Genomic DNA, 8756 nt, shown 5'->3' on the forward strand with positions numbered 1-8756 from the left:
AGTGAATGAGCCCCGTCCTGGTCCGGTTTCGTCAAATTCCGATTTTAGAATTAGGCTGCGGGATTCGCAAAATACCTATTTTGAAATGTAAGTAACCTTAATAGCTGTCATAAAAATGCATAGATATCTCAAATATGTGACTGGCGGTACTCAACTTGAATAGTGCTTTCAGAACTACATTCATGCAGTAGAATTTATCACCTCGGTGGCTTTTCGGGTTTCCCTTGTCAAGAATTAACGGCGCTATAAGAAGGAGAAAGAGTCTGTATACAATCACTAAATATTCCAATAATATATACCGCTAATTGTCTGTGTAACGTCTTCTGTGTATTGTAAAATTTGATTCTCTCTTACCCCTTTATTATGACTACCGGAGTACCGGTACAGCTGACTTTGACCAGATACCGTTCCTTTTAATTATTGCATTGTTACGTCAAATTTTGCCAATTTCGATTTCGTTTGAATCTTTTTCTATATGCTTCTTATTGTGCCGTTAACTCTTGTTGATAAGGGGCATACCAAATGCCTTCAAGTTCTTATATTATACTGCAGTGACTATAGTTTTGAAAGCAATATTAGAGATAAATCAATAAGCGATGTTCGCCACGTATATTTCAAACGCAATAACAACGAAACAGCACTACAACAAATTGATCAGCATTGCAAGCAATATTCGTTCTTCTGAGATCTTCTTTGTCTTGGGCAAACCAGTTGGTTGCAAGTATCACAGGCAAAACGGGTATGCTTCGCACATCTGTAGCATCTTCCTGGTTTGATACCAAACATGCCAGGTATAAACCCCTATTATCGCCAACTGGATTTTTTCAAAATGCCCTACATTTATGTCCGAGGTAGCCTATTGTTAAAATTGTCATAGGCAACTCTATCATGGCCATAAACTCTACAATTTTGGTCGGATTGACTTGAATTTAGTACGAATGGACTCGGAATTTAATGCTGAGTATTCACTCCTCATTACACATATCGCATATGCTAGGTATAAATCCCCAGAACAGCTATTCATACACACGTATGCAGGACCGTAACTGCCGCGCCCCAAAACCCCATAATTGGGGGGGGGGGCAAAACTATAACATAAATTGCAGAGTATTTATAATTACAGAGATTTATTCCGTGTAACGTGGATAAAGACGCGATTAATAAATATATTATTGAATCCGGCCCGCCAAGTTCTTCATTTTCTCATATCCGGCCCGCCGACCGGAGAAGTTGCCCGCCGCTGTGTTGGATGGTGTTCCTGTAACCTCGAACCCTCACTAGTATTTAGCATTTCCAATACGTGGCAGCCTTGCTCATCCTTATTCCGACCTTATGCTGCCGTCTACACATAATTAAAGTAACGTGTGTTGGCGGCTGTGAATATGCAATTTGAATTTAAGAATTGGTTTCCAAATCTTCGGATAGATTGTAATACAATTTTCATCGCGCTTCGCGCGGTTGAGGGTGACTTGGATTTTTCGTTTTCAATACAAGAGTGTCCTCTGGTGATTCAGTACCTTTTGACCACCAGTGTTTATGCCCATTGCTTTCTGATTACCTTTACGTCGTGACGATTAAGTTCATTCTGTACTAGTTGGGTGCTGTATTGTTTCTGTTCGTTGTACCTCAGTTAATTCTGCATTATTGTCGTGTTGTATTCAGATACAGTAGCTTACTTTTATGGTAATAAAATCCTAGTAGCCGATAGTAGAGTTCTAACAAAGGGTACAACACGAAACGTGGGCGGTATTGCCCGCCAGTGCGCGATTTGAGGAACAAGGGGTGGAAAAGCAAAGTTGTCGACTGGCGGGCGATAGGGGTAGAAAATCTTAAAATGTCCACTGAGAGATATTTGATTAACACGATCAAAAAATGCACGTAAAGACGTTTTATTCTGTATAGGACGTGAAAAAAGGTCAACTCAATAGAAAGTAGATGCGAAAACTGAATTTCCGAGCACGTACCACCAGCAAAATGGAAATTTTTTAGTAAATTCACCAGCGATCAGAGTTAGGTGAATAATTTCCAGATGATATATCCCTTTCTTCGGATCCGTGAATATGGAGGGCGAAAATTTGTGTCGAGATTGTTAAGGAGGCGATGAGTCTAAAAAGTTTGGGAACCACTGAACTAAACCATACAAACGTTTGTACAGTTTGATCGCATCGGACTCTCTTTGTAAAACCGGATTCATAGGTACTGAATGTTGCATCTCGTAGAGTCCATAATGCATATTCGGTATGTAGAAGTACCAATAGTCTTGGTGTGTTTTATTGCGGTGCAGCTCTCCGAAATATGCGCAAAATGTACATGTGAAACAAGAAATAGCATTTTCTGCAATCGTGTTTGAGAACATCTATATGTAAAAGGCGCAAAAACTTCATAACTTCGAAAATCACCATCAAAATAGCTTTGTTTACGAACTCTTCATGCTTTACATAAGGATCATTTTTCGGTCGATTGCAGTGCCGTGGAGAGCAACTATGATCAATAAGACTCCATGCTGTACAATTGTACGTGTACGGTTTACACTGAACAATCTACATTCTACACAAACATAATTACTTTGTTGAAGCATATTATTTCGTGAACTCGGGTAATCATTGTCGCTAGTCTAAATGTGGAAGACCTCCTAATATAGTCGATGTAAAGAGATTCACGATAGTTTTTAGACAGCTTAATTTCCGCGTCCTCACGGCAGCAAATTCAGATCAGAAGGGCCTATGCATTGTCGTGGGTCCACCAAGTGTCCATTTCACCTAGTCGGAGCTAGACACTTGGCCGCCCTAGAAATAACAGTACCATCACAATAGTAAATATAACAATCATCACATACACCCCTAATGGGTGGGCTGTCACACTGCTCCCCCCCAAAAGTAGAGGGAATTACATAATAAAAAATTCACTCTCACATCTAACCAAAAACTAACAACAATAATCAAAATAAACAATAATCATGACTCATAATCCAACAAATACCTAGGACGCCTGACAAAACGTTTTGACCTTGAAGTATATACAGTTTCAGGCACGTCCTGGTCATTCACAATATCAAAAATCTCATCACCATGATCAGAAACATCAGCTATTACCGGTTCAAAAACATCACTACTTTCCCCATCGTCACGATCATAAGGCATCAGGTAATCAACATGAGACTTGCGAAAACTTTGAGTTCCAACTTTCTGTATGCGGTAAACACACTCTGAAATTTGCTCAACAATTACACAGGGTCCTGACCATCCAGAGGACAATTTTCTCTTTCTAGGAGGATAGAAATACCAACAATAGTCACCCACAGCAAAAGCCAGCGGTCTCACCGCACCATCAAAATCACGTTTCTGCCTCACTGCAGACTTAGATAGACGTTCCCGAGCAAAAGTAAAAGCATCTGAACAAGCATCACGAAACCAATTCACATAATCCACATAGCATTTCGCACTGTCATTACTGGGGGGCCGACCATACATGATATCACTAGGAAGTGATATTTCACGACCCAGAAACAGGCGATTCGGGGTATAACCAGTGGAATGATGAACTGTTGAGCGATAAGCCATCAAAATATACGGCAAATGGTCAGCCCAATCAGACCGAGAATCATCAACAAAACTAGTGAGCATTTGCTGCAGCGTTCTGTTCATACGCTCACAGAGTCCATCCGAACGGGGATGATAGGGGGTGGTACGAGTCTTCCTAATATCAAAGAGCAAACACATGTGTTGAAAAAGTTCCCCTTCGAATTGTCCCCCTTGGTCAGTATGAATTATTCGTGGGCACCCATATTTTGTGAAAAATTGCGACACCAGAATTTCTGCAGTATTTTGAGCAGATTTAACACGCATCGGATACACTTCAACCCATTTCGAAAAATAATCAGTAAGCACCAACATGTGCAAATACCCCTCGTCAGTCTCAGGCAATGGCCCAACAAAATCAAGCGACACTCTATCTAAAGGTTCAGCACAAAGCATCTTGCACAAAGCAGCTTGGTGAATACCATGAGGTGACTTTGTAGCCGTACAAGTCTTGCAAAATTTCACCCAGTGCTCCACCATGCGTTTCATACCGGGCCAGTAGTAGCGTTCTCTCATCTTCCAGTAAGTCTTGTCACGTCCAAGGTGACCTGCAGTCCGAAGAGTATGAAGGTGATTGAAGAGTTCCCTGCGCCATGATCTTGGCACTACCAGTTGATACGTTATGGGACATCCAGGCTTTGTCTTCGAATACTTCCTATACAGCACTCCATTACACAGCGACAACACAGACCACTGCATACATAGCTGACGCACTACATGCGGCTGAAACAACAATTCTTCCGATGTGGGACGGTCCGTACGATTCTCTTTATACTGTATGACCGCATTAAGTTCCGGGTCTTCTGCTTGCCCTTGACGGATGTCAGATAACGTATAAGATCCCAACCAATTGGTAGTCCTATCGTCAGAAATACCGGCAACAATTGCAGATACAATTTTCCCACCTTCGGAAGGCAAAAACGGGGCACATGAGCCACACTCTTCACGATTGCAACGTCGCCGAGGTCTGCGACTTAAGCCGTCCGCATTGCCATGAAGCTTCCCAGGCCTATGTTCGACTGTGAAATCATACGTATTCAAGTAAGATATCCAACGGGCTATCAAGCCTTCCGGTTCGCGAAAATTCATCAGCCATTTAAGCGCCGCATGATCAACCCTCAGAATGAATTTTCGACCCCAAAGATAAGTCTTGAAATGTTCAACTGCCCATCTACAAGCATACAGCTCTCGGAAAGTAGCGCACCAATTGGACTGTTCCTTTGAAAGAGATTTACTTGCATATGCAATCACCTTTTCTTCGCCATCTTGAAGCTGTGACAACACTGCTCCTGCACCAAAACCAGAACAATCAGAATCCAATATAAAAGCACCACCGTCCTTCAAAGGGAACGCCAACATAGGAGCCGAGGTCAGTTTCGTTTTCAATTGTTCAAATGCCATCTGACACTGTTCATCCCATTTGAAGTTCACACCTTTCTTAGTGAGCCGCAGCAAAGGTTTGGCCACCGATGCAAAGAATGGCACAAACTGTCGGTAATAATTTGCAGTGCCCAAGAATGCCTGCAAATCCTTCAATTTACAAGGCACAGGCCACTCCTTGATCGCATTCACTTTCTCTTCACAGCACAAAACCCCGTTTGACGTGATAACATGACCCAAATACTCCACCGACTTTCTGAACAATTTGCACTTGGACGGTTTAAACTTCAGTCCTGCAGAACGAATCCTGAGGAAAACATCCCTCAAATTTGCAATTTCCTCTTCGAAACTCCTGGCATATACCATGACATCATCATTGAACACCAGAGCTTTCTTGTATAAAATACCAGCAAGAACTTTTTCCATCAATCTTTGAAACAGAGGTGGCGAGTTGGCCAATCCAAAAGCCATGACCTTGAACTGGTAATGGTCTCTCCCAGGAAGGCTGAAAGCAGTTTTGTGGCGATCCTTCTCATCAATCTCCACCTGCCAGAAACCACTGGCTAAATCAAAAACAGAAAACCAAGTGGAATTACCGAGCGAGTCTAAAATGTCATCAATCCTTGGCAGACTATACGCGTCTTTCACTGTAACTTCGTACAGTTTTCGAAAATCCAAAACAACACGAGATGACCCATCTTTCTTAGGTACCAACAACAACGGTGTATTATACGGGGAGTCCGATTGCTCAATAACATCTTGATCCAGCATCTTATCAATCTCAGCATCCAATATCTTTCGCTTGGCCCAGCCCAATCGTCGCGGAGGCACTTTGATTGGTTTAGACGAGGAAGTCACAATTTTGTGCTTGATCACAGAAGTACGACCCAAGCGACCATCTGGGCCACAGAAAACATCCTGAGATTCAATCAGGAGGTTCCGCAATGATTCGAGGTGGAAATCAGAGAGACCTTCCACATCGTCTACCAGACACTCCAGATGCTCAGGTAAGGATCCAGGATGAGGGACATCCTGAACAAGCGTGGGACAGCAAAATTCCACAGGCTGACACTCTTGCGGACACAAAACTCCCAGTAACAAGGCAGCTGGCAAAATAATGTCCTCGCCGCCAGAATTAACCAACAGCAAGGGTATCCTATCCAATTCTGGGTCTACCAATCCAGGGACCAAATACAGACCACTCGACTCATATTCACTCACGAAATTGCCTGAAGGTTCGAAAATAACTGCAATTCCATCCAACTGGGGCCAAGTCTCATTAAGTTTACCAAATATTATCGTCTCACTGTACCCAGATATAGATACATCACTATCCAAAAAGATTCTACAGCAGGGCACTGATGGAGTGGACGGTTTAAGATTGACCCTTTGGCCCAACACTTCCATGCATTCGTCTTTTGCATACAACACACAATCATACTCTTTAAAATAATCATAACCCAAAATCCCAACAGCGGCGCCGAGCTCCGCAACAACCACTTCCTTGACAACACACACAGATTCAATGCACATTTGCACCTTACTCCTACCTAACACGTTCAGCCATCCACCATTGGCAACTTTATACGACTTCTCATACGGAAACAGCTCGCCTTTGTTAGGCATATCACCCCACACAGAAATATCGATAACTGTAATCGCACTGCCCGTGTCAATAAGAAACTTGATCGCAAAACCATTCACACTCACCATCGCAAACCAATTAGTTGATAAAGCTAGCGAAAAAACCAAAGAATCATGTTCTAACATCCTATCCAATGATTGGTCCATAGCACTGGTCTCATTCGCGGTATCACTGGACCAATGATCCGCTACTATTGGTTTAAAGCTTGATGGGTCGGTTGAGCAGGCACATTTTGATTAAACACAGGGCCATACATCTGGTTCGGAGAAGGATACTGGAATTGACATTGCTCAGCGACGTGACCAGCTCCACGGCACCTCGCGCAAACAGGAACCGGGCAATTACGTATCAAATGGGACGGATCACCGCACCGATAGCATTTCGGCATTACACGACGTTCTGGTTTTGAATACCTAACTGGGGCAGATTCCATCGATTTCACCAGTTTCCTAACCTCCAAAGACAAAGTTTCCAAGTCTTTGCGAAGATCAGAAACACCAGAACACATAACCATCACCAGTTTTAATCAAAGACTTGGCCACCTTGCCCTGGTCTACTTTACTCGAAAAAGCGCCTTCGTAAACCTCTGCGACTTTAATCAGGTCGTCCAAATTGCTCGAATCCTGCAAGCTAAGTAAAGCACACACATGGGGGTCTGAGAAACCATGGCAAAACTGCTGAATTACCATCTGCTCACAAACTTGGTCAGACATTTGAGGATATGCCTTATGGGCTAGACTTCGCAGGGCCGCAGTAAAAGCTGTGGGTGACTCCCCTGGCAAGTTCTTCCTAGTGGTGAAGGAATTACGATAAACCAGTGAGCCATGAGAACTAGCTTTACACCTCTTTCTCAAATGTTCAACGAGGCGCCCATACTGCACACGAACCTCAGCAGATAACTCACACGCAACAGACAAAGCTCGGCCACGCAAACTAGCACCCAAATAGCAACCTTTACGTTCATTGTTCCACTGGTTACACGAAGCAGTAAATTCAAAATGACAGAGGTATTCCTCCAGAGAAGTACCGCTAGCACCATCAAATGTGTCAGGGGCCATTTTAACATAATCAGGCGCACCGTAAGGAAACGGTCCAACATTTATCATTTTAGGACTACTTTGAGCACCATTACAAGGAGGGACAAATGATGTCTCATCTCCACAAGAATCTATCACAAATCCAACCTTGGGCCTACTCACAGGATCACAATCTAATTCCCCATTGCTGTCGGCGTCAACCTTGAGCGAGTTCACCACAGTAGCCAACATACCTTTCATGTCACCCATGCTACTGCTCATCAACTGAAACTTATCGTCAAATCCTCTGTTCATCAGCTGAAACTTCTCTTCAAACCCACTGTTCATCAGCTCAAACTTCTCTTCAATTCCTCTAACTTGCGAGTGGAGAGCATAGCTACATCCCCAGTCACCGAAGTCATCAATTCCACAGCCTGACGCTTCGCTTCGTATGCCATATTCTGCGGAATACCTTCAATAATTGTGTTCAATCTCACCAAGCTTTCTTTGACTTTTCCGTCCATACCGGTACTGATAACAGCAGAGTCATCATCCGAATCCGAAATCGTGTCAAGCACTAGAAATCTGTTGCGTGCCTCCAGATAACTCTCCTTTGACGAGGATATAGTATCGACTTTGTTTTTCGGCGTGCTCGCCATTGTGGAAGACCTCCTAATATAGTCGATGTAAAGAGATTCACGATAGTTTTTAGACAGCTTTATTTCCGCGTCCTCACGGCAGCAAGTTCAGATCAGAAGGGCCTATGCATTGTCGTGGGTCCACCAAGTGTCCATTTCACCTAGTCGGAGCTAGACACTTGGCCGACCTAGAAATAACAGTACCATCACAATAGTAACTATAACAATCATCACATACACCCCTAATGGGTGGGCTGTCACATAAAGACATTGGAATTGGTCACACGAGGCATAGGCCTACCTAACTTAGCTAAAGGAAAAAATCTATTTCAATTCGCATTTGAACACATGGAGCATTATTGTCTTCCACGGGTCACATTTATACCGCGCCGGAATTAGATAAGGACTATGCGGTGCTTGATCATATCAACACCGAAGATTCCGGTCAATATTGGTGATAATTTTGGGCCACGGCCTCATCGTCAGTGATCTTTTTGGC

The sequence above is a fragment of the Botryllus schlosseri genome, chromosome 3 (assembly GCF_051294905.1).
Source record: "Botryllus schlosseri isolate E-star chromosome 3, Bs_hap1, whole genome shotgun sequence".
NCBI classification, from domain to species: domain Eukaryota; kingdom Metazoa; phylum Chordata; class Ascidiacea; order Stolidobranchia; family Styelidae; genus Botryllus; species Botryllus schlosseri.